Below are 27435 nucleotides of genomic sequence, written 5' to 3' on the forward strand. Positions count from 1 at the left end.
TGTGTGATTACTTATCATGACTATAAAATGGTCCACGGTATGTTATGGAAAAAAATGTGATTATTAAGTCTTTAGTAGACCAGTTGGTCAGATTGTGAGAAAATTTGTGTTATTTAAAAAAAAAAAAAAATTGATTTTAAATTCCAAGACGCAAGCCTTTTCCACAAAAGTAAAAGAAAAAAAGACGACAATATTGTAATTAAAAGAGAAAAGTTAAGAAAGGATGGTACTTTGGTGATGCTTCACGTTCTTTGCGCTTTTTGCTGGGAACTTTTTTACTGGAGAGGGTTTTGTGGTTTTTTTAAACAGAAAAAGAAAAGAAAGAGACTGTGTGTGTTTGAAAAGGGTCTTGGCTTAGGAAAAAGAAAAAGGGTCTCTTTTTATGTATAAATATATGGGTTTTGGCGTTGGGCTTCAAATTTATTTGCAACAAGTCTTGTTTTCTAAGTTTGAGAAGAAAATGAGTTGTGGAGGAGATATGTGTGAGGAGACAAGCAAGGATCCTGGTATAAAGCTGTTTGGGAGAACTATTCCTTTGCCGGAATGTCAGATTCAGCCCAACTCCCAACTCATGGTACATGCTATAACCATGATTCTAATTCTATAAGGCTTCCTTTCTTTCTTTCTTTCTTTCTTTCTTTCTTTCAAATACTGAGAAAAATTTTGCTGCTTTTTTAGGCATGATGAATCAAACTTACTTCTTGGTCTTTATATTAAAAATGATTGTTGGTGAGTGGTCTATTAATTGTTTGTTACTTCCATTTGTTTGGTGCTAATGGATTTCATGGAATTCACTTAGTTTGTGATTTTTTCAATAATTTAGAAACGGGAAAAAGAGGAGGGACTTATGTTTCTAATTGATGTTATTCTCCAAAATTGGGTTTATGTTTGTTTTGCTTTGACTTGAAAGAATTGAACTTGGCAATGGTGGGTAAATTTTGTTTTTAATTTTAATTATTATTTTTCAATCAAGACCCATACTTAAATTTAAATTGTGAAATATTAGTGATCTTCTTTTCTATCGATTCTATACCCAAAAAAGCAATGAAAGAAACAGTCAAACAAACAAACTAGTTCTTGGTTAAAATGGTCAGTAGGCTGGGATTCTCCCTGGTGTTACAACCAAATTCTGAAATGAAAAATTGTGTCCTTGTAAGAATAGTTTAACTGTTGGAAAGAAATCTGGGCTTCTCTAAAAAAATTTTTGTCTGGAAAGTTAAATGGAAAGCACTGCTCAGTTCAATAGGGGGACAACTATGGTCACTTAAGTTATAATCAGAAATTGTTGTTGGTAGCTCTGCAAATTTATTAATGATTAAAAATGTGTCAGTCGCAATATTGATTTAATGGGCTGATGCATGTCTTTGTGCTGGTAAATTTTGTTAAATTTATCAGCATTTCACTTATTCTGTTATTTATTGGTTTCAACATAAATAGAGGAGTTAAAAGTTAAAGCCAGAAGAAATAGCAATGACATTGATCCACTTTTTAATCAATTTATCCCAGATTAGAGGGATCTGGGAGGAATAGAAATTACAGTGGTGGTATCACCCTTCTCGTCTATCATTCACAGTTTCATATACACAGACAAACCTGCTGTATAAACTCTATAGGAAGTTTGGAAATGGTTGTTCTTCTCTTTCTTCTCATTTATTAACTCTGTGTTCATAATGAATCTGTACTTATGAAAAAGTTCATTAGAAAAAGTTAATTTTTTTTTGTTGTCCAGTACTTTCACTATCCAATTACCGCTTCTAAGCAGGGCACCAATTGTTTGATTTTGAATTGTCAGGATGCTTGCAGTGATATAACAAGTGCAGAAGTGGAGAGCTCTTATGCTGAAAACTTAGGGAAGCATGAGAAGTCCACTGATTTAGGGGATAGGAATGAAGGGCCTCAAACTCCTATGCAGGTTGGGCCACAAGTATATCCTACACCAAAGAAAGACCAGATAGATACCAATAGTACAGAAGAAGAGAAAGTATTTAAGAAGCCAGACAAGATACTTCAATGTCCAAGATGCAACAGTTTAGATACAAAATTTTGCTACTTCAATAACTACAACGTCAACCAACCGAGGCATTTCTGCAAGAACTGCCAGAGATATTGGACAGCTGGTGGAACAATGAGAAATGTTCCTGTGGGTGCTGGGAGACGAAAGAACAAGCACGTAACCTCCCAATACCATCAATTAATAGTATCCTCCAATGGACAACCGACGAGATTAGAAGCCCCAGACTCATCCAATCACCAACTTCTCTCATGTGGTGAATCTTCAACTGCTTTCAGGTCTTCAACAGGAAACGAGAGAGTCCTAAAATTTGGTCCAGAAGCACCTCTCTGTGAATCCATGGAGACTGTTCTTAATATAAGAGACCAGAAAAGATGTGTTGAGATGGGTTCTGTAAATGTTGGAGAAAATGGAGAAGAGCCTTCTCCATGCAGACCGTCCATGACATTTTCCAGTAATCAGGGGAAGCAATTACCTGAAAATGTTGTGCAAAAGGAGCGAGTCAGAATGCCAGGATCTTGTTACGAGCTTAATACCCCACATCCTCAGCATTGTTACCCTGTTTCTCCTTGGGGTGTCCAGTGGACTGCAGGTACCCATAATTTTACCTCAGTGGAAACAGCACAACAAACTTCTGAATGTGTTTCTGTACCAAACAGCAATGATCCCAATCCAGTTCGGTTGTACCCTGCACCAATGCTTGCAGTTCCAGGCTTTTGTCCTCCACAAGTCCCTTTTCAATTCATACCAGCAACGTATTTGGCTTGTATGCCTGTTTGTGCAGCTGGAGCTGGGAGTGTCTCATTGACTGGATCTAGTGGATGTCTATCTCCATCCTCCTTTGCTAGCAACAGTTGCTGCTCGGGCAATGGCTCACCAACACTAGGCAAGCATTCGAGACTTTACACAGATGAAGAGAAATCGGAGACATGTGTTTTGGTTCCAAAGACACTGAGAATTGAGGACCCAGATGAGGCTTCAAAGAGTCCTTTCTGGGCTACTTTAGGAATTAAGCCTGGTCAGAAGAAATCTATGTCCCGAGGTTCTCTTTGGAACATTTGAACCAAATGTAGATGACATGAGCCATATAGCTGATGCATCTCATATCCTGGAAGCAAACCCAGCAGCTCTTTCTCTCTCTCTCATACATTTAAAGAGAGCACCTAACAGGCTCTGGGCTATGAATTTTTGCTTGAAAGACTTGAGATATATGATTTTGTACATATTCCTGGGACTAGCTGTCTGTAGAATGTGGGAATGGCCGTCAGTAAAGTGTGGCATTAGCTTCTCATTGTGGTGACAAAGCCATCGTTTAATATGAATTGATTATGTACTTCGAAGTTTTGGATTATGAACAATGAGATAAACGAATTCTTGGGAATTCTGAGTCTGCACTGTAATCAACAGTGATGTGGTTATGGCTGTTTCACATTAGGAGTCAATATTGTAAATTAGATACTAACTAGTGAGTGGCTGTTTGTGGTTTGCGACTTATTTAGGTTTCAGTTTAAACACTGATGTGTATTTCTTTCAACATGAGACAAGGTTGCATATATGAACATTCAAGAATTTAGAATGGAAATCTCATTTTCCTTTTTTTTTTTTTTTTGGTCTTGTAAACTGTTTGGATATGTTTAGAGTTTAGACGCCAGTTGTACCAAATTCCAATTTTAAAGTCGAATTGAATTTGTGGGGGTTGAAAATACAAAGATTGGGCCGAGGCCTCTACTAATACCTTGACTGTCACAACAAATTTGTAAAATAGGAGGCAATCCATAATGGAAGATCTAAACAAGTAAAATCTAAGTCTAAATGAATACTTTATTGATTATTGATACGATTACTCTCTTGCCAAGGTTGGAAGCAACCAAAAACAGAAATGATCCTGCTTACTTTTCCCAACTTTTTCCCATCAAGTGTCTCCTCCCTCTTTTTGAAGATGAAAATGAACTTTTAGGGTGTAAAGCACTGTTCACATCAATCATTTAGTATTAAATGCAGCTTGTGTTGGGTGTGAACACCTAATTAATGCGGAGGTGATTGTTGCTTGGGTTGTGAGCCATCTCACCTGGCTTCACGGCCCGATTTTTGGGTTCGATCTTCTCCTTAGCCACTTCACTAGCCATTTATTCTCAGCCAAAATTGTCTGAGGTACAATGAACTTCATCTACTCTCCTTGGTGAATGGAGGCCACTTCCCTTCATTCCCTTTTTTATACTTGAGCCTTCCTTCCCAAAGGACATGGGCTAGGCTTGGTACCTTGGACTATTGTGTTCTCTTACTAGGCCTATGGTCTGCGGCTCGTGGAGCATACTTAGGAGACCACTCCCCTACACGCAATATCCCTAAAACACAAATAGGGGAAAAAAAAAAAAAACTGTGATATGGTGATTAAGAGAAAACTCGATTCGAGAAAAACTCACCAAGGTTATAATGACTAATCCCAAAGAAAACAGATGTATTAAAAATAGAATAGAAGTTTACAACAAAATTAACCTTAAATATGTTACTACAACATGTAGACTTGTTGATGTGACCTCACAAAACTCCAAATCCTTGGATTCTTCTATCCATGAACTCTGTTCAATGTGAACACTTGTTCACAACTTGAAGAACCCTCTTGAAGATTCTTCACAACAATTGGTTTATGAGTCGATTTTAGTAATTAACACTACAAGAAAAACAGGCTCTTGTGGCGGGCCAAAAACGACACTAAAGCCTAAAAAAGCACCGCTAAAGGTACATTTCACCTTTAGTAGCAGGTGCTATTGCGGCGGTTCATCCCATTAGTGTTGTAGAGCTGCAGTAGATCTATTGCTATGGTAACAAAAAGCGCTGCTATATATGCACATTTTAGTGGCGGTTTTGGTTTATTGCAACAGGCAAAAAACCGCCGCCATATCAAGTTAGAATTCAGGTCAATTGACTTTTAGCGGCGAGTTATGTGCGCTGCTATAGGGTATCAATTAAAACGAACTAATTGCACTTGTAGCAGCGGGCGAGAAGTGTTGCTATATGAGACAACCTTTAGTGGCGGGTGATAAGCACCCTTATAGGGCTGCATGTAAAACAAAACATATACAACTTGTAGTGGCAGATATGACTGTCGCTATATGTGTGAACCTTTAGCGGCAGGCAATAAATGTCGCTATAGGGCTTTATTTAAAACATAACATGTGCACCATTAGTAGCGCTTCTTGACCATTGCTATAGGTTAATTTTTTTTTCCCCATTGGGTTTTAAAACCACTTTTTGCTGATAAATTGTTCATAGACCTGTTACAAAGAACCTATAATAGTTTTAGCTCTACTAACACAATACCACAAATGTAACTAATTAATAACACCACAAATGTCTCCAAACTACGTAATATTAATATAGAAATATATTATCAAATACATAACATTGTCTATAACCATCATCATAAGATGAACAAAAAAAGATGGGGTCCTTTGATTAAAACAACTGCTCAAATTAAATTAATACCATAATCAAAGTTCCAAAGTATTTAAAAATATCCTTCAACACTAGCAAAAAATGCGGTTATTCAAATGTAGTTCTATGTACACAAAAAAGTCCAGACCAAGATAAAACTTATAAGCTGCTTGGTTGATGGGATACGACTAATGATTTTTGGAGAGCTGGAGATTGTTGGATCGGAGGAACATCCTACATACAAATTATGATTACTCAATAAGTTCATATAAATGGAATATAATGACAAGAAAATATTACTAAGACAAAAAATGGGAACAAGTTAAATAGAACCCCTCTCAAAATCTAATTGGATGACTTGTAATTTAGCTACAATTAGTATATAATTTTTTTGAATACAATAAAATGAACAGTTAGTATATAATTGATATTAAGATATGGTTGTTAGTTAATGTTACCAATCACTACAGTATAAAGAGAAGTATATAGTAGTACCAGTCCATTTGGATTAGGTTTTTTTTCCATTAACTTACTAATTTATTTATGTATATATAGTTTTTTAAAATCTCTCTCTCTCTCTCTCTCTCTCTCTCTCTCTCTCTCTCTCTACAATTGCACATACATTAATTTTTCAGCAAATAAATAAATAAGTTTTTCAGCCAAAAAAAAAAAAAAAACTTATCCTAACGCACACTTATGCATTCACAAACATAGTTATTTTCTTCGTCTTTTTTTGAAATTTTTTCTCTTTAATTTTCATGTAAAATTGATAGGAAGGACAGCTTCATAACCCATAGAGTATTTTGTGATGCATTGGCTGAAGAGAGTGCAAGACTATCAGCAAACCAATTAGCCACAGGTAGCACAAACCCAACAATAGTCCAAACTCTTTTTCCCTTTCAAACCCAACAACACTTCACAACCCCACCACAAACCCACAATAGTCCAAACTCTTTTTCCATTTTCCTTTTTGAAAATGGCCACTTTTGGGATGCATATTCCTATGTCTCCAACTACTTTAAACTGTCATGTCCTATGGGGTTTTAAATGAAGACATGTCTCTTATATTTTAAAATTGAAATTCTAAAAGTCATTTATCATACCTGACTACATTGTGAAGAAATTTATTGCATTTGTTGAAGCATGCAAGCCATTCTTTGCTCCATATCTTCGAATTGACTAAGTCTTTCCTTCATTTCATCAAAACTTGCCAGTTTCTCCTCCATAGTACACCATAATAAGTAGCACTACCTTCAGTAACAACACAAACTCCACTATTTTGAGTTTTCCTAGTTGCCTCAGACTGTTTGGTGCGAAACTTCAAACCATTTATAACATAATGCTTAAACTGTTTTTTTTTATTATTTGGATATCGAGCAAGCCATCTAACTTTATCAGAGAGTTCCTTTTTCTCAGAGGCATTCATTGACATCACCTATTATAGAGAATGACTTTTATTAGAAGTATGCTATCTAAAGTGTTACATCCAAAAATAGTTCTATATATATATATATATATATATGCTTTACTTACATATTCCCTAAACCAACTGCAAAATTTCTCCATGTGCTACCTTTGAATAACATCATCAGTCACATGAAAAGGGAAATCAGCCTTGATCTCTACTATGTGTACACTGTGTAGACAAACGTGTTAGTGTTAAGCTCGAGTATTGTATTGGAATGACATGAAAGGATACGCAAGGACATATCACTTACTTGCGAAATGGGGTGATTTCTTCACATAACGATGTGCTTGGATCCATGAATTTGAATCTAGTGTAATGCTCACCACCGCACCCATGGATTCCTCAACATTCCTTACAGACAGATTGAATATAGTTTCAACAGATTTAAAATAGCGTGAGCAAAATGTTAAGCATTCCTCAGCTATATACCCTTTTGTAATGGAGTCTTTTGAATAAGTTTTATTATGCACGTAAGACTTAAGTCTTGACAAGTACTTATTGGAAAAAGCAAGATCAACAATAGGAAATTGTTAAGTTAAACAAAACCAAATAGACCAAGTTACTATATGTGTTACCTCTTTATAGGATACATCTAACGATAATGAACTAGACCAGCAACGTTGGCTTCGCTAGCCAAATGCATGACTAGATGTACCATCACTATAAAGAAATAGAGAGGGAATATCCTTTCTAACTCACACAATTTCACTACAATTCTCTTCTCAACAGCCCCAAGTTCCTCTACATTTAGTACTTTGGAACATATCTCCCTAAATAAATAAGATAAGTCAATTAAATGCTTACACACTTCAGGGGGCAAAGATCCGCATATTGCTATCGGAAAAAGTTGCTACATTAAGATGTGATTATCATGGCTCTTCATCCCACTAATCTTGCATTCTTTGAGTTTGACGCAACATGAGATGTTTGAAGAATAACCATCTAGCACTTTCACATCTTTCAAAACTTGCAGAAAACCATCATTTTCACTAGCATTCATATGGTAGTAGGCATGTGGCATACATGTCTGATCATTCCCAACCTTTTCCAAGTGAATTTCACTTCTTATATCCATATCTTTTAAGTCTTAGCGTGCCCGTGCCTTCAAGTTATCATTTTTCTTGCCATCCAAGTTCAACAATGTGCTAATTATATTATTGACTACATACTTTTTAATATGCATAACGTCAAGATTGTGACACAACACATGGTCCTCCCAATAAGGTAAGATTGGACATCTATATCGTTCCAGAGAGAGGTTGGATTGGGAATCAATAATGATAGCATGAAATTAGACCTTTTTATGCACATCCACGGAGGGAGATTGTATGGGATCAAAATGACAAGTCACATAGTATAACTAGTATTCATATTTCCATACGAGTTGAATCCATCGACTGCTAATCCAAGCCTCACATTACAAGGCTCGGATGAGAACTCTATGTACTTAGAGTCAAATGATTCCAAACTTCAAAATTAGTAGGATGCCTCAATAACTCGTCATTCACACGACCATTGGCATGCCACTTTATATGATTGGCTATTTCATGAGACATAAAATGTTGTTTCAATCTAGGCTTTAAGGGGAACCACCATAGGATCTTAGCAGCTTTCCTTTTTTTTTTTTCTTGGGGGAAGCATTAGTACTTTGTCAACCTAAGGGTCATAACCCCTACAAATCCCATGTGACACTAAGTGAGCCTGTACAACATCTGTAGGCCACGAATCTATATGCACACATTTTTTATACGGACGTAAAATCATTCCATTTGGGTATGCATGGTTAGATGCAAAATTCAGAAACTGTTGGACTCCATCTAAATATTCTCACAGTCTTCTATTGGTAAGTCTCTTACAACTCTTATCCATGCTATAAAGTGGTTTACAAGAAACACCTATAATGTGATTTCATGAAAACACAAACCAAGAGTTAACACACATTTCATTTAGTTAATTTCACTTTAAGTTAAGAAACAAATCATCTTTAATCATGCACTTTCAGCTATGTTCCTAAGAAAACAACGAATTTAAACGCATAAAGAAGTTATTAACACATTTGGTAACTATAACATCATTACTAGCAATATTCTTTAGGAATGGACATCTCTTTAAATATCCCATTTAATTTCAGTGTTCCTCATGTGAAAAAAAGATAGAGAGAAGCCTCTAAAATTAATTAATCAAATAAAAACACTCCATGCAAGCCACCTGCTTGCCCCAATTCAACAACCCACCACACACACACACACACACACAGTACCTTAAGTCTAACACAAACAAATTCACTTGCTTTGATCACACGAACTTGTAATGCCTCTTTTTTTCGCAATCTACCAACAAGGAAAGAATATATATAAACCTAAGTTCATTCTAAAATCCAAAACTAATATATAGTTTACTGCGTTCTCAAATCAGCCTAATTAAGAATGTTAGCCAAAACTATCCATCAACATGTAAGCATCTAAAGTTGGAGCTTAGTTCGTAAAGTAACTGCAACAATCATCAACTATCCATCAAATTTTAATTATTTACAGACCTATAGCTTTAATAAGTGATGCATGCAACATTAATAATTATGATGATAATCAACTAGCATTCAATGATCCATTGTATGTTCTAGTTGGGCCTATTACTAAAGCAAGATCTAAGAATATCAAAAAAGCACTTAATGGGCTGATTCAAGAGATTTGGGCTGATTCTAATGCAGGACATTCCAAGCTTGGCCCAAAGGAAGATGAATGCGTAATAAATTTAATCCAAGCTATTAAGGGTTGATTTGGCTTAATTGGGCATGATTTATGGTATGGATTAATGGCTAATTGACTTTCTAGCTCCATATCAGTTAATAGAAATTTTCCTTGTCTAGAGCTTCTAATTTCAGACCAAATCTACCTTAATTTTAGGCTTTTATTATTAAGAACGTTTTTTAGCTATTTTCCTATTTTGGACATGCTAATTTCAGACCAAATCCACTTTTATTTAGGGTTTTATTATTTAGTACGTTTTTTATATTTCCTATTTTCATTCATGTCTTATAAATAGCATGCACTCATTGTAATAGAGGATTATTGAATAAAAATCAGACAAATGTGAGGCTTTTCTCTTCTTTTGGTTCTTTAAGGACTGTGAACTTATCTAGGATTCTTCCTTGTGGCGTTCAAACTTTATACATTTGGTTTGTGATTCAATTATAATCATTGGGTCAAGGTCTGTTACTTATACTTTTGGTTTGTGTTTCACTTATAAACGTTGGGCCAGGGTTCTATCAAAATCTGAATTTTAACTTTCTTGGGCAAAAATATTCCAATATTATTTGTTAGGTCTCAAAGCGTGTCAATTGAGGTTCGCATCAAATTATTTACAGTCCTACAACATTTTAATGAGCTATAATCATTAAACATGCATCAGCAATCTCCAATGTCTTGTTTCACCCCCTTATAGTAGCTATACAACAAAACAAAAGAACTTGGCATCAACCCACCAAATGCAAAGTTGCAAACTATAGATGTCAAGCATAGGACGTGTAAACTTTTGTTCAAAATAAATTATGAGACATGCTAATTTTTTTCCATAAGAAAATTTGCATTTTCAACAAACATAATGAGTTAGTCTCATAGCTATTTGCATATCCAAAGCATATCTGTATTTCCACATAAAGAGAGGAAATTATTTTTTTTCAAATTGGTAGCTACACAGGCAGCCAGTGGAACTTTAATCCACAATCTCATCCTCCAACTTACTCTTAAAAAGAAAAAGAGGGGTAATTTAAGCTAGAGCTCATTTGCCAGAGGAAATGAAAATTGACCATCAAACTCATACGAACCATATAAATTGAACAACATGAAAAAATAAATAAAAAATATGCTAATTAATTTCTAATATAAAAATTCCACACCTTCAAATCTTGCCAGGAAGCAGAATATGGGAGCCCATGAACAACAACTGTAGAACAAAAATAAACATGCATCAAAACCGTTAAAGCTAAAAAGGGTCATTGAATTCAACCCCAAAACAACAAAAAATAATCATTGCAAAGTGAAATGAAACAAATAACAAAACAAAATTTTGACAAAGCAGGTCTCTCTCCCATGTCTCAAACTAATAAATGAATCATATCCAATTCTACAGTATTTTCCACATACCATAAACTATCAAATTTCCAATCTTTGAGCTACAAAAACATAAAACAAAAGCTACCCACAAAATATTCACACATCATTAACCAAATTACCAACGGATAACCAATCCATTCACATAAAACACAAAAATTATTCACTTTCAGTCCATTTATAAACTATCAAAATTTCAAATCTTTGACACAAAACATAATAGAAAAGCTACCCACAACAAATTCCAACATCATTATCTAAATTATCAACCAACAACCATTCCATCCATGTAAAGTAGACAACAAAGGCTCTTTCTCACACCTCAACTATTCATTACTCCAATCAAACTCCATAATACTGTGGCCAATCACAAACTATAACATCTAATCATTAGCCAAATTACTATTCGAATCACATAAAACACACAAAAAAACTATTCATTAGTCTAATCATTACCCACTTTATACCCAAGTCCACGATTCATCCGAATTTATTCATAACCCAACAATTTTTACAAAATTATAATAAAAATCATACTAATAACAAAACACTACCTTCATGGCATGGTCACTCTCCCATGCCTCAAACTATTCATTAATCCAATCAAATTCCACAATGTATCTCTATATAAGCATCAATGGCAGCTCCAATATGATCTTTCTTGAGTAACTGCACTTGCTTGATTAATGTTTCTCCAAATTTCCTTCAAAACACATATTGAGGCAGGTTTATGGAGTGTTAGGTTCTAAGACTTTAGGAACTAATGTATTAGAACTTCAAGTTGTATTATGTTGGCAAACCATGATCAAAACATAGAGTCGAGGTTTAGGCTTGCTCAAAGTGTGTTTATGTGTAAAATTGGAATAGAGTGATTGCAGAATTTATTGGACAAAAATGCAAGGCTCAATCGATCAAAATTAGGCTTGATCGATCGAACCACGTGCAGATTTATTTTTCTGCAAAAATTCCAACTTAGCCCAAGCTCATTTGACGTGTAGGGTTTTGCGTTTTACTCCAAGTATAAAAGGAAAGACCCTAGCTATGTGGACCAAAGAAAGAAGTAGTCCATGGACTAGGAGCTGTCATATGGTCGTGATAGTAAGTTTTCTACTCGAGGTAGCAATAGGATGTTAGTGGTCTAAGTTCTATTGTAAAAACTTCAATTCTTTCATAATGGATCTGTTTTACCTTGAGGATAGCTAGGTTAAATCTACCCCAGATTTTTTACCAATTAGGTTTTCTTGGGTTATCATATCGTTGTATTCTTATTTCCACATTATTTACTTGATATGATTTTATTGTGTTAACCTAGAACTGAATAATTTATCTAAGTAATCACTTGGCTAAATAACTAGGTTAAACAACTTGTGTTAAGGGGTCTAATAACTAGCTATTTTTAATGCTGTTTCTATGGAGGAATTTAAGAGAATCTCAAATGTTGAGGTTGCTTATACTGTTTGGAATATTTTCCAAACTGTGCATGAAGGCACAAAGGCAGTTAAGATTAATAAGTTGCAGCAGTTAACTACTAGATTTGAAAACACTAGAATGTCTGATGATCAATGTTTTGTTGAATTCTATGCTAAACTTTATGATTTTGTTAATTCTGCTTATAATTTGTGAAAGCTCGAAAATGTGTGAAAACACAAGAGCTTGTTTAGACCCCCAATTAAAATTACGGCTTGATTAATTTTACACTAACTTAATACTAAGTGCGAAATAGTATAAATACAAGTGAAAAAACAAATAAGCAACTCTAATCCATATTTAAAGCAACACAGCAATAAAACGAAATGTAAAAGAGTAGGGAAGAAGAATGCAAACACAAGATAACACGCTGATGTGTTATCGAAGAGGAAACCAAAGAACTCAGCGAAAAACCTCTCCGTCGCCCTCCAAGCGGTAATCGATCCACTAGACAATCAGTTGAGATACATGGGTGAGAAAGAGACCCTCCAAGCCTAATCTACCTTCTGTACCTAAGCCCTCCAAACTCTTACTCCAACAAGACTTCTCGGAACTATGTCTTGTCTAACTCTCCGGATCCCGTAATGAGCTCCATGTTGCATCTGCCATCCTTGGCTTCTTCCAATACTTCCCAACAGCATCAAATGATCACTTGACACTCTAAAAAGGTGTGATAAGTGTTTGGGCTATCAATCTCTCAATGGTATGGAAATGGAGAGGTAGGAGATGAGGAAATTCCACAAGCAAGTGCGTAAAGAATTATTGGTATAACAATTTCTAACTCTCAAGTTTTGTATCTAGGGTTTTCTCTTAGAAGCTCCCCTTAACATTTGTGGGTAAAGTGGGTATATATAGTGTGGGTACAGAAAGTGTGTATCAGATAGTACAGTTTGGCAGAACAGAATGTTTCGCGGGTGTTTCGCGGGAAGGCCTTACCCGCGAGCTACTCGCGAAACATAGCTGTCTCCATCTGTACTGACTCTTCACATTCCAGTCATGTGCAAGGCACATGCTTCACTTTGCGGGATGCTTAGTCGCGAGTTACCTGCGAGAAATCTTCTGGCTTCAATTGCTTGAGTCTTCACACACTCTCTCTCTATCACACAACCCTTACAATCAAATCCCACAATAAATACAGGGTACACAAGATTGAATAAAATTACAATCCAATTTGGCACGGAATAAAAGCCAACTAAATACATAGTTTTAAATCACAACTTTACAATTTCCCCCTTTGGCTACTCCATGACAAAACCCCTATAACAGACTCTAGACTTAAATGTGAGTTTGGGAATAGTGACAAAACTCACTCACACCTAATCTAAAAGTTGTGAAGCACTTGCACTTATATACCTATAACCTGAAACGCTTGCACACAACCAAAACTTCCATTAAATTTATGACAAGTTGAATACATGGTACGTATATAAGCAAGTAAAATGCAATCAAGTTAGTAAACACACTAGAGCATGTAAGCAAAACTTGATCAAACGGGATTAGTCATTGAAGAATGACTACAATGAACATTTAGCAAGTAAATGCTCATCCGGACACGTAATGCAATAAAGAGCAATCCCATGAATCAATTGCATGTCCATCACTCGACCAATGCAAAATACATGAAGCATATGCATCTAGGAACAAAATCCTACTAGGGCACAAGAGCATGATGCGATGAGAGTAGCAAAGCATAGATGATACTAAATATAACTTAAAGCACCATAAAGCAACGAGAAAACAAGCATAAAGTAAAACAATGTTCTCTCATAAAAGAATGAATGTCTTCTCCCCCTTGGTATATGCATCTCCCCTATGACTTTTTCCCCCTACAAATGTGCACGAGGTAGAATTACTCCCCCTAAGAGTGTGCACATGAGTCATAGAGAAAGTGGGTATATATAGTGTGGGTACAGAAAGTGTGTATCAAATAGTACAGTCTGGTAGAATAGAATGTTTCACGGGTGTCTCACGAGAAGGCCTTACACGCGAGCTACTCGCGAAACACAGCTATCTCCATCTGTACTAACTCTTCGCATTCCAGTCATGTGCAAGGCACATGCTTTACTTCGCGTGATGCTTAGTCCCGAGCTACCCGCAAGAAATCTTCTAGCTTCAATTGCTTGAGTCTTCACACTCTCTCTCTCTATCACACAACCCTTACAATCAAATCTTACAATAAATACAGGGTACACAAGATTGAATAAAATTACAATAAAATTTGGCATGGAATAAAAGCCAACTAAATACATAGTTGTAAATCACAACTTTACAATTTGGGTGAAATTTATGATCAACCTAAGATTGTTAGGAAGATTCTTAGATCCTTAACTAAGGACTTTAGAAAGTGACTGTCATTACTAAAAGCAAGGATGTGGACTTCATCCCTGTTGATGAGCTTGTAGGATCTCTCTAGTCCTATGAGCTAGACGTACCTAAGACAAACAAATCCAAATCAATGGCTCTTAAGTCAGTTGATGATGTTGATGAGAATGGATTTGATGATGAACTCTCTTCTATAGAGATTGCATATCTTGTCAAGAACTTTAGAAACTTTTTTAGGAACAACAACAGAAGGGCAAGAGATAAAATCAATGTTGAACCTAGGAATTTTAAGAGGAATGAACCCACTAAAGTGAACAATATTGATAAATCTAAAGAGAAAGTAGTTCAAATCTCTAGTAATTCACTTGTTCAAAAATGTTTCCGTTGTCAAAGGTCTAGTTATGTGAAATCAAAATGTCCTACATTCTTAAGATCAAAGGGTAAGGCTATGGTTCTAATCCTTAGTGATGATGAAGTTTTTGATCACGAGTCTGGTAGTGATAAAGATGGAAACTTCATTGCTTTCACAACTACTACTGTAGTTGATGAAAGTGTTGTGGTTGAAGAGAACCCTTCTGATGGGGAACTCTCTGAATGTGCTGATTTGCAAGAAACTTTTAATAAGCTATGCAAGGTTACTACAAAGGATGCAATGAGTGTAGACTTAGGTTTAAAGAAGATTGCCTCCCTTGAACTTGAGAATAAAAACTTGTTGTTTAAATTGCTTGATGCTTATGAATTTATTAATAAGGTGAAGATTGAAAACATGATGTTGCTTGATAAGATTAAGAACTTAAAACTAGAATTATCTGTTGTTAGAGAACAAACAAATAGGCCTGCTAGTTCTAAACTTGATCACATGTTGAGTGTTCAGAAGTCTCCCTTAGAAAAAACTGGTCTGGGTTTTGTAGATAGCATCTCGGTGTCTAAAACTTATTCCACAAACTTTGTTTCTTCTTCTGAGCCCCCCAAGAGTGAGATTGTCAAACCAATAGAAGTTACACTACCTCCTAGGAAGATTAGGGTTGATCTTAAAGATTCTAAGCCTAAAAATCCTAACCCTTCTAAGGATAAGAAGCATGATAGACCTCTGTGAGTTTGTCATTTTTATGGAAAGGTTGGGCATACTCGCCCAAATTGTTTCAATTTGCAAGCTGCAAAGTGAGCAAATAAGCCAAGAGTACCTATGCCTCAAGCACAAGATCATGTGGTACTTATTTGTGAATTGGTAAAGGCTTTAAACCTTTTTACCAATCCTGGAGTTGCACATCATTCTCATATGAATAATAACTCCAATGCCAAAGTTACATCTAAAAAGTTTTGGATGCAAAAGGCTCAACTTAACTGAGTCTTTTTGACTTGGTCCTTGTGCTTCATCTCAATACTCTTTGTGACCATTTTTCTTTTGGTGTTTTGTTTTCTTTTTGCTTTTAGGATTTGCATTGCATTACATTTATGCATTTCATGATAGGTTGTTTTTTGTTATTTTAAAAAATAAAAAATAAAAAAAGGAAAGAAGGATATGTTTTGTATTATATATCTTGGATTTGTAATCAAGGTTGGCCTATTATTTTTACATTACATGCTTGTGTACCTTGTTTAGCTTGGATGAGCTAATTTCCTCCGCACTTTGCTAGTATTAGCTATGTAGTGCATGATTTTAATAGGAACTTTGAATCATTGTGGGAAAATGGTTTGTTGCGTTTAAATCACTTTCTTGTATCAACTGCTGGTTGTTTATCTTTATGCACTATGGACTTCCAACAGGAAAACAAAGAAGGCTCATTTGTGACTAATGACTTAATTTTCTTATACAAAATATTGATTAGTCAGATTTTGTTTTAATCTAAAATAATTCTTGGTTCCTAAATGGCTATTTTGCTTTATGATATTTTGCAATTTACTTTTTTGCAAGTGTGATGTATAGCTGAGATGATTTTGGTTTATTTTTATTTTTATTTATTTATTTTTCTACTGATTTTTTTTCCCAGAAATAATTGAAGAATTAATATACCAATCTAATTGAATATAAATCCAATTCGCATCTTGTTTATCCATTGTTTCATTGGGGGATGTCCTAAGTCGTTTTCTGCTTCAAAAAACCAATGAGGACAGTTTTAATAACTTCTTTAATATTGCCTTTTATTTTATTGAAAAGGTTAATGTTTGGATTTTCTAAGGTAGACAAACAAATTAAGACGGAGGGAGTAAATTGCTTTGCAACTTTACTGATGCATGCGCTTCTAGGGATTTTTAGGTTTCAACACTGCCTTTCCAATCTCCTCATTCATTTTATCTCCTCTTCTCTTTTAGATCTTTTTAGGGTTTGGGGGGGGGGGGGGGGGGGGGGGGTGTTATTCGATTATACAAATCTTCAAGGCTGTGATATCAGATAGAGTATTGTTAGTTGGTGATATATGACTGAAGTATCTGTTTGGTTCTAAGTAGTCTTAGATATATATAAAATTTCCTAGATTTATTTGTAAATATTAGGACTTATGTCTACCAATTACCTGAATAATGGTTACTAAGGAAAGAAATTTAGAAACTTCCACCATTATGTGACATAGAGAGAAGATGGAAAAGTCTGCCAGCAGTAGATTATCAAAATTTTGAATAGGCGAAATCAGCTAGCAGCTAATACTTTTTAAGGGCAGTGTTCTTTATTGGAATTTAGTGAGCTTTTTACCCTTTAATCTTTTATGATAATAATTTTTTTCCTAGCTTCTTGCACCTCCTTGATTTTTGTTAAAGTATGCTTCACACCATAATTTCTTGTTATTGTCAAAGCATCTTGAAGGTGAAGGACATTAATAAAGTAGCCCTTTACATGGGTGGCGGTTATTGAAAAGATTCTTAATATGGACAATTTGAGGAAGAGAAGTATTTGTATTGCAGAATGGTGTTCTAGATGCAAAAACAGTGGGGAAATCTATGGATCACTTTCTTCTCCTCTGTGCTTATGTATAAAGTTTATGGTCCTTGGTGTTTTGTTTGTTCGGCATCACGTGGTGGTGCCTAAGCGAGTGGTGGACTTGCTGGCATGTTGGAAGGGGTTTTTGGTGGTCATAATTCTGCAGAAGTGGAGATATATGGGGTGCTATCCCACTATGTATTATGTTGACTATTGTGCAGGGAACTAAGGCCATATGCTATATCTAGTAGACGTGCTGTACTTGCTCATATTGAGCTTCCTGATTGGGCAGCTGATGTGAGTTTTTTAACTCATTTCTTTTTACATGTTGAGTATCATTTTTTACACTCATATGCGTGTCTTTTTCTTCTCACTAGAGGATTTTTTGTCCACAAATATGGATTCACTCAATATTTTAGATGGACTTTGTCCTTGCTGATTTGATTGTAGTTCGGCAATTGCTGAAGCTGGATTTTGTCTTTTCTAGCCAGAGCGCTGTGGGCACTGTCCACACCCACGCTCTTTATATTGAGTCAAATGTGGTTTTCATGCAGCTTTTCTTGCCGTTTAACTTGTAGGGTATCCCAAAAACTGAGCTCAATAGTGATCTGCAGCATGTTGTTGAGGTACACTTGTACTTACACTTTTTAGTGGAATTTAATGTGCAATAAAATTGGAGTGGTTCATGATGCAACTATTGCGGCTGGTATGGGCTTTTTCATTCTTTAGAATATGTTAGTACTTTTATTTTCTCCATTTTTTAACCCTTGAATCAAAATTTCCTTTCAAGCATGCAATATATGATTGATTAGATTATTTTAGCAATGATATGTCTCTCGAGGGGTACTTTCAGATATGATCTTTTAAGGGTTGTCATTATTTTTGTTTAATTTACCTTTGTTTGTGTTGTATTTTAAATTTGTCTTTTGAAGAGTGAAACTGAGTGGGGATTGATTTGTAAAGTCCTCCATCCTATATGACAAGGGTGTGGTGTTTCTATCTTTATCTTTTTGTTTAATTAGATATTTTTTTTGGTGGGGAGGGGGGCCGTTGGGGGATAAATAAGAAAAGCTTTATTAGAAAAATAAAAATGAAAAGAAATTATGTAGCGTTCACTGCTTGAATTTACGAGGAGTCATGGATTCTAGGCCAGCAAGCCAATTATTCCACTGCCACTGGGCTAGAAGTCCAATTCTCCCAACTATTTCAAGCTCACTGCTTGAATTTTTAATTTATAAAACCAAGCCTATTGCCCAAAATTGACAATTTGTATTAAAAATTTTTAATTTATCCTCACTGTTTGCTTATTGGATCAGTAAAGCCCAAATTGCTTTTTTTTTATTTATTTTATTTTTATTTTTAAGTAGAGCCCAAATTACTCAATGATACAAATTGATGGACACTTATTGCACTCATTAGTCCAGACCGTACCTAGTCAGTAATATTTCTAACCAAGCTAAAAAAAAAAAAAAGGTCAAGGTCAAGGTGTTTGATACAATGAAATGAATTCCATATTTAAAGCTCCCAATCTAAAATAAATAATACATACAAATTGTAGTCATTCTACCTTGAGAAGGGATGGGTTCATGCATATTGATGATTGCCAACAGAATATTATTATTATTATTATTATTATTATTTGCTGAACCAGTACAATTACCATGCAAAATTTCTATTTTATTGTTGGAGAGAAACTTTTGAGTTATATATAGAGGTATGCATCAAACTCTTTGAGCCAGAGATCATTTGTGAAATTTTTTCTTTTTATTTTATTTTATTTTATTTTTTTAATTTGGAACCTATGCCTTTGTAATTTATGAGAGGATCATTTGCAAGACTGAAGTACTTATAAATTTAACTTTTCTTTTGCAAGGTAAATACACATTGTTTGCAATAACTTTGGATTTTTTTTTTGAAAGTTTAAGCTTAACTTGAGCAAAGTAATAAAATTTTAGTTAAAAACTTATAAAACTCTATACTTGTGATATTAGAAATTGGATTTGTGGTGGTATGTTGTGTTGGAGCAAGTGGGTGGCTTGCATGGTGTTATAAAGTGATTTAAATACATATTCGGAGTGTTTTTCAATTCTTGCAAATGTGAATGAGTATTGTTGATTAGATGTGATGAATAATATTTTATTTGATTTAAATACTTGTAATCATTATAGTTGTGATGTTGAAAATTGGTTTTGTGGTGGGTTGTTGCATTGAAGCAAGCGAGTGTCGTGCATGGTATTATAAGGTGGCTTAAATTCATATTGGTAGTGTTTTTAGTTTCTTGCAAATGTGAATGGACCTTGTTGATTAGATGTGATGAATAATACTTTAATTGATTTCAATACTTGTAAAAACTCTATACTTGATGTAATTGGTTTTGTGGTGGATTTATAAGGTGATTTAAATTCATATTGGGAGTGTATATTTGTGTATGCAATGTATATTTGTTTAAGTATTAATATAGACTTGTGCATTCATGAATGAGATAGAACTTTATCTAAGTAACTTATAGACTTAGATATTAAAATACATTATGCATGAGTTGTCTTTATTTTACTAAAGTAGCATTCGCCTTGCAATTGTAGTCAAACATGGATAAAGCTATAACATATGTAGTATTAATATTGTGATTGTTTGTTTCTTTCTCTCTTTCAAATGATAGGAAAATATTCTCAAAGTGCAAGATGATCATTGTCAAGATCCTAATGCAATTCTCCTTACACAAGAGGAGATCTCAAACTTGGTTTTAAAAAGAAGTCCGGTATTGTAAAAGGACTTGGCATGAGACCTTCCTCTTCTCTAGTAACCACCGCCTCATCTAATTCCTCGATGGATTATATCTAACGGCTAGAAAATGAGATAATTGAGCTCAAAGAGGCAAGAGTTAGGGATCAAGAGGAGCGAGCTAGGGACCAAGAGGCACGAGCTAAGTAAGAAGAGGTCCAAAAGAATATTCTTAACTTTTTGAGGAGTAAGGGTTATGATGAAGCTCTTACCAACAGGGGTGGTTCAACTTCAAGTTAAAACACTTATTGTATGTGTTGCAAACAATTATTGTATGGAAGAAGGTTGAATTGGATACTTGTTTTATTTTTTACTTGTAGAATGTATGGATATTTTGTTATAAATGTGTTGTTGAAATAAATGTGTTATTCAAATGTAAGGTTTTAATAATGTAATGAAAGGTTACAGGTTAATATCAAAACCATGAAAAAAAAAATAGAAAATAAGTTTTAGTGATGAATTTTTTCGTCACAAATATAACAACAGAAAATTGTTTTAGTGACAAAATATTTCGTCGCTAAATGTAGCAAAATTTTGTAAGAAATGATTTTAGTGATGAAAATTTTCGTCACTATATATGCCTAGATTTTCTTAAAAATAGTTTTAGTGACGAACTTTTTCGTCACTATATGTACCCAAACGTAGTTTTAGTGACGAAATTATTCGTCACTAAATATGATTTAATAAATTAAAGTGTTTTTAGTGACGAAATATTTTCGTCACTGAATAGTGCTTTTAGTGAGGAAAACATTTAGTGACGAAACGTTTTCGTCACTAAAAGTTTTTTTTTTTTTTTTTAAATCAAATCGGACTTTTAGTGACGAAATTTTTCGTCGCCAGGACTTTTAGTGACGGGGCTACAATGACAAAATGAGTTTCGTCACTAAAAGTCCAATTTCGTCACTAAAGGTCCTTAGTTAAAAAACTGGACTTTTAGTGACGAATTTTTTCGTCACTGAAAATACATTTTGTTGTAGTGAAGTCACATGTTTTTGATTGTTAAGACTAGAACCTAATGAGAAAGGCATAAATAACCATCTTACCACTGTTTACTAACCAATCATGGACACCTTAGTGCATATCGTTAGATTTTGTGCTCGAGAAAGTGTAGCACATGCACCAAAAGAACATAAGGTGTAGCCTCAGATTAATAATAAAATTGGTGTATACATTATTGGGCTATAATTAAGATGACACAAAGAAATGAAACTGGTGTGTACATTATCTGGCTAATATAACAATTTCACAATGAAATAAAAATGGTGTGTAAATTATGAGGCAAAAAAAAAAAAAAAAAAAAATTACATAATTGCAAGCTTGTTTTCTAGGAGATGTGAGAGTTATATGATGTAACTCTTTAGGTAATAGTCTCTTTCAAACTTATGTGATGAATAATGTAAATATTGTGGATGATTACTATCTATATATCACCTCACATGTATCTCATGCCATTACTAGTTGCACACACTACACAAGTTATTCTTTGCTAAACTTAGTACATGATATTGTGTGTGAATTTTTTTTGGCCATCCAAGATTGTATGTTCCTTGATTTTGATGTAAAATATATTTAATGTTTGAGTTTTGGGGACAAAAAGGTTGAAAATCTTGTTTTTGGAAGATCTGGGTTGAATTCATTTGTTTTTGAAAAACTTTTAAACTCGTACTTATGCATTTCATTCATGAACCATGTTGGTTTAAGTGGTTTCTGCATAAAACTTGCTCTGTTTTTCAAAAATTTCAAAATTCCAGTTTTTTGATAGATCTAAGCTATTGCACGACTGATTGAAATTGCGTTTAAAAATTAGGTTTGAATATGCCTGGCTCGATCAGTGCTCAATTGATGCTTGATTGATTGAAGTTATTTTCGATCGATTGAAGCTCAATTTCGACCAATCGAAATTTGAAATTTGAGTTTTATAAAAAGCTTCTCCTCACGTGCTCTTCACTATTTCAAAAGCTTTTCCAAACTTTTTCTCACTCTCTCTTCGACCGATCCAATCTAAGGATTTTTGTCATTTTCTTCCACAATTTTCTCCAAGGTTTTTGTCCTCAACTATTGGTAAGTCATTTATACCCTTTCTTTTTCAACTTAATCACATGTTTCATGCATTTTTTTTTGAAAAAATTAGAACATAGAAATTTAGGGTTTTTTGTTCATTTCAATTGTTTTTAATCAATTTTGTTCAATGGGTTTTTGTTCTTAAATGCTATTAACATGAATCCCATGCATTAATTTGTTGGTTTAAGAACAATTGGAAATTCTAGGGTTTGGAATTTTTGTTCAATTGGGGATTTTGTTCAATTAGGATTAATTCGATGCAATTGACTTGTGATATTGATAAATTAATTCATTATATGATGTTTCCTAACTAATATAATGGTTAATTGATCAATTTGGTTTAATTTTTGGAATTTTGTTTTTCAAAATTTGGGGTTTTTGGACTAAAACTCTATGTTCAATTCAATTAATGGTTTTGATAGGCCAAAAATGTATTGACCCCTTGTGATGAATTAATTGATTAATTAGCCAAGTTTTATAATTATTCAAATTAACATGCAAACGCGTGGTAGCACAAACAAATCACCAATTAAACTAAGTATGCAACAGAAAATAAATAGACACGGTAATTTGTTTACGAATGGGGAAAACCAATACGGCAAAAACCCCACCAGGTGATTTTAAGGTCACCACTCCTGAGAATTCACTATTATTACAACAAACGGTTACAAGTAAAAGAATCTTAGTACCTTATACCAACCTACAGTTGAACCTTTACCCCAATATCTAATTGGACTTGTTTTGTAGTGATAATCTCTCCTTGTAATGCACGGCTCCCAGTACGTGACTAACCAATTGCGTGGATCCTAGTACGTGACTTCAATCACCAACTAGAGAAGGTTGTTGGTTGCAAAGTTTTTCAGTTCATCACACGATGAAGATCGAGAAGATGCTTGGTCACAAAACCTAACGGTGCACAAACACAACAATTTCTTCACAAGAAAGATGAACTAGGGCAAATTCTGTCTCTGATCACAATTTGCTTGAACAAACTTTGCTCAACACTTGTGCAACTTGTGTTCACTTTGATGGCCCTTAAAATAATCATTTTATATGTCTAGGGTTATGAGAAAAGAAAGCCTAAAATACAATCATGGATTGGAGTCAAAACAGAACTGAAATTCTGTTTTTCATAAACCTCGACAGATGGCTATCTGTCGAGCTGCTGTCAAGCTACGAGCTTCAACAGCTATTCAAGTCTTGATAGATAGCTAGTTGTCGAGCTAGCTATTGAGATTTAATGAACAACACTTTCTACACTTGAATCTTGGATAGACTTGCATGGCTTTAATACTTGATCTTGAAACACGGTTTTTTGAAGTATTAAACACATCCTAAATCTACCCAATTACATGTAAAGTGCGTTTTGTCAAAGGATTAGCCAATTACATTAAGTAGTGACATATGTTCCTAACAAGTGAATCATATATGTCATAACAGGTTTATACAGTAAAATTGAAAAAATTTCAATGCATTAGAGCATGCATCATATGTGCATTCATTTCATGCATCATATAGATTGTTATTTATTGATATTTTTGTGCTCTAACTCTCTCTAATGCAGTCTGCCCTTGGGTATTTTTTTTTTCCTTTTCCCTAAACCCATAGCATCATTATTAGGAAGAGATGAGCTTGATCTTGAGATACATACGAATTTTGAGCGTAGGGGTTGGTTACCACTCTTAGAGGTAAAGCATCCTCTTCCGGCTACTTTGATTAGAGAGTTCTACTCGAACCTCTCTGTCCACTCCGATGATTCCAACTTTCAGTTTGTGAAGGTTGGATAAGGGGTGAAGAGTATGTCATTACTCCTGTTGTAGTGGCCTCTGCTCTTGGTGTACCTTTGATACGGCAACCCATGTACCTTTATATTGAGACGCCTCACCTCGATGACATTATGTCACTCCTCACCAGTACTTCCATTAGTTGGGTACTGATCCTCGTGTCACTTCTCATGAGCTTACTGAGCTCAACTATTTTTTTTCTCGGATTTCTTGTCATTTTATTTGGCCTATCTCTCATCTTCATACTAGTCCCATTGGGAGATGTGCATTTTTGTACGCTCTCGTCACTGATGCTTCTATGAGTTTTCAATCTCTTTTCATTAGGTCACTTGTTGAGGTTTGAAAGTTCAAAAACGTGTACAAAAACACTTTTGAACGTTTAGACCCCCAAAAACAAATTTAATCAACACAAGCAATATGTTAAACAACTAGTGTGCGGAAACTTAACATATGCTATAACATGGAATTGATTAAACAACTATCTAAGCCACAACAAAATAAACCACAGCAGATAATGTAAAGGCAGAGATAGAGAGGAAGGAAGATGCAAACACAGCGATAACACCAGATATGTTATCGAAGAGGAAACCGAAGACCTCGGCGAAAAACCTCTCCGCCGCCCTCCAAGCGGTAATCAATCCACTAGAAAATACAGTTGGGATACAAGGACAGCAATAGACCCTCCAAGCCTAATCTACCCAATGCACCTAAGCCCTCCAAGCTTCTTGCTCCAACGAGGTTGCGCCGAACCTTTTTCTTTTCTAGCTTTCCGGATTCCGCTACTACACCGTAGCATCAACCAATAAAGATTGGCTCCTTCCTAACTGCTTCCCAGAACTCCAAACGTCTGTCTCACAGAGATGATAATGGTGAGAACCAGGTTTGGTATAATGGCCTCTCAAGGATTTGACAATGGAGAGGAAGAGAGTGAGGGAATTTGATGAGACTCTAAGGTAGAGATTGTGGGTGAAACAATCTGGTTTTTCTTTAGGGTTTCTCTCTCAAAATTCTCTCTGGAAGCTCTCTTTCAATCGTGGGTTAAAAGGGTATTTATACTGAAGAGGAGTGGAATGCGAAACGTCAGGTTTTTCCAAAACAGGGGTGGCTCGCGGCTTGACCTCGCGACTTGACTAAGTCGCGAGTTCCAGTCGCGAGTTAACCGTATGGCCAGTTGTCCTGTTTTGTCCTGTAGTGCTCCAGCTAGCATGACTGTTCATCTTCCAGCATGCTTGGCACGTGTGCATCTTCTGGCGGGTTGAAGCCGCGAGTCCAGCCGCGAGTCCCAGCCGCGACACTCTGTTTTCTTGCACACTCTTGAGCAATCTTCACACTATCTCACTCACTACCCTTACAACAATCCCACCTATATACAGGGTTACTAAATGCTGAATTACAAGCAAATTTGGCACGGAATAAAGCCAATTAGATGGTTGAATAAATTCAACCTTACAAGGTTCATAGGAGTAGTGCCAAATCCCATGGTTTATTCTTTCCAGTATTCATTCATAGGATTCTTTTGGACTTAGGTTTAAAGGACTTTCCCGCATCTGTGCCTATCCATATCATAGCTCCTATAGGTGCCACCTTCCTTAGGCAAAGAGCAACTCTGTTGAAAGCTAGCTCTAAGCGCCCTAGAGTCAAGTCTTCTATAGGTGATGCATGTAGGCCTCCTCCATCTAGTGACCCTTCTGTTAAGACATATGTAGACCCTACAACTGCTCTGGATCCTCCACCATCTACATCGAGCGACTCTTCCTTGCATGCCATGTTGGATACTATTATGACTGTTCAGGCGGCGCATGGATAGCTTCTGTTGGATGTGCTCAATGAGCTTCATGCTTTACGAGCAGATTTAGTGGATGCTAGAGATTCTGCTCCACCAGCTCCACCCTTTGATGAGTCTTGATTACCCTTAGGCAATTTGTCACAAAAAGGGGGAGTACATACACATGGAGAAATGGGGAGGTTGGAGTTAATAGATTGTATCTAGGAGCTCATCCCATTTGATGTATTTTGTTTTTGGCTTTGATGTATTTCTTTTTTATAGGTTGTATATGTTAGGGGGAGACATTACGCTTTATGTTATTTTTTATTTTATTTTATTTTATTTTTTTGGTGTTTCTTGATTCACATATGGTACATTTGATTATTGATTTATATTTATGAGGTTATTCATAATATATGTCTTTTATTTTATGTTTAGTGAAATCAAGAAGTTTAATTTTATTTTACTTATATTTTCGACACATCCGTTTATGTGTTTGCTGAGTGTTTCAGGAATTTACAGGTTAATTTAGTCGTGGTTGCTATCTACTTTTGCAACTGATAGATAGTGGTTTAGGTTGAATTGTAATTAGGGATTTTTAAATTTAATGGGCTATTTTTTACTTTGAGCATTTAATTTTTGTGATGGGTTTTATCACAGATTGCAAAAGGGGAGTTTGTTAGGGTCTAAGACTTTAGGAACTAATTTATTATAACTTCAATTTGTATTATGTTGGCAAACCATGATCAAAACATAGAGTCTAGACTTAGGCTTGCTCAAAGTGTGTTTATGTGTAAAATTGGAATTGAGTGATTGCAGAATTTATTGGACAAAATCTGCAAGGCTTAATCGATCGAAAATTAGGCTCGTTCGATTAAACCACGTGTAAATTTATTTTTCTACAGAAATTCTAATTCAGCCCAAGCCCATTTGTCGTGTAGGATTTTGTGTTTTACTCCAAGTATAAAAGGAAAAACCCTATCTACATTTTAGAAGTCTTTTGAGTGTTTTGTGTTGAATCTTCTATGAGATCTAGAGGTGTTTACCTTCATACACACACATAGAGTTGCCAAGATCAAGATTCGGTTCAAGAACTTGATGATCTCTTTAGTTGCTGCATAAAGAATTTTAAAGAAGATATGAAACCTTTGAGTGGAGTCTCAAAGTCACAAGTAGGATAACTTGTGGTTGCAGTGAATCAAAGAAAGAATCAGTCCGTGGACTTGGAGCTGTCACGTGGTCGTAGTAGTAAGTTTTCTACTCAAGATAACAATAGGATGTTAGTGGTCTAAGTTCTATTGTAAAAACTTCAATTCTT

The 27435-nt window shown here is 35.1% G+C and overlaps 1 pseudogene; it reads left to right on the plus strand.

The window, feature by feature from the left end:
• Positions 1–169: 169 nt before the first annotated feature.
• LOC126693130 (cyclic dof factor 3-like) lies at positions 170–3593 on the plus strand (annotated as a pseudogene).
• The last annotated feature ends 23842 nt before the right edge of the window (positions 3594–27435 follow it).

Source organism: Quercus robur, chromosome 7 (assembly GCF_932294415.1).
Source record: "Quercus robur chromosome 7, dhQueRobu3.1, whole genome shotgun sequence".
NCBI classification, from domain to species: Eukaryota; Viridiplantae; Streptophyta; class Magnoliopsida; order Fagales; family Fagaceae; genus Quercus; species Quercus robur.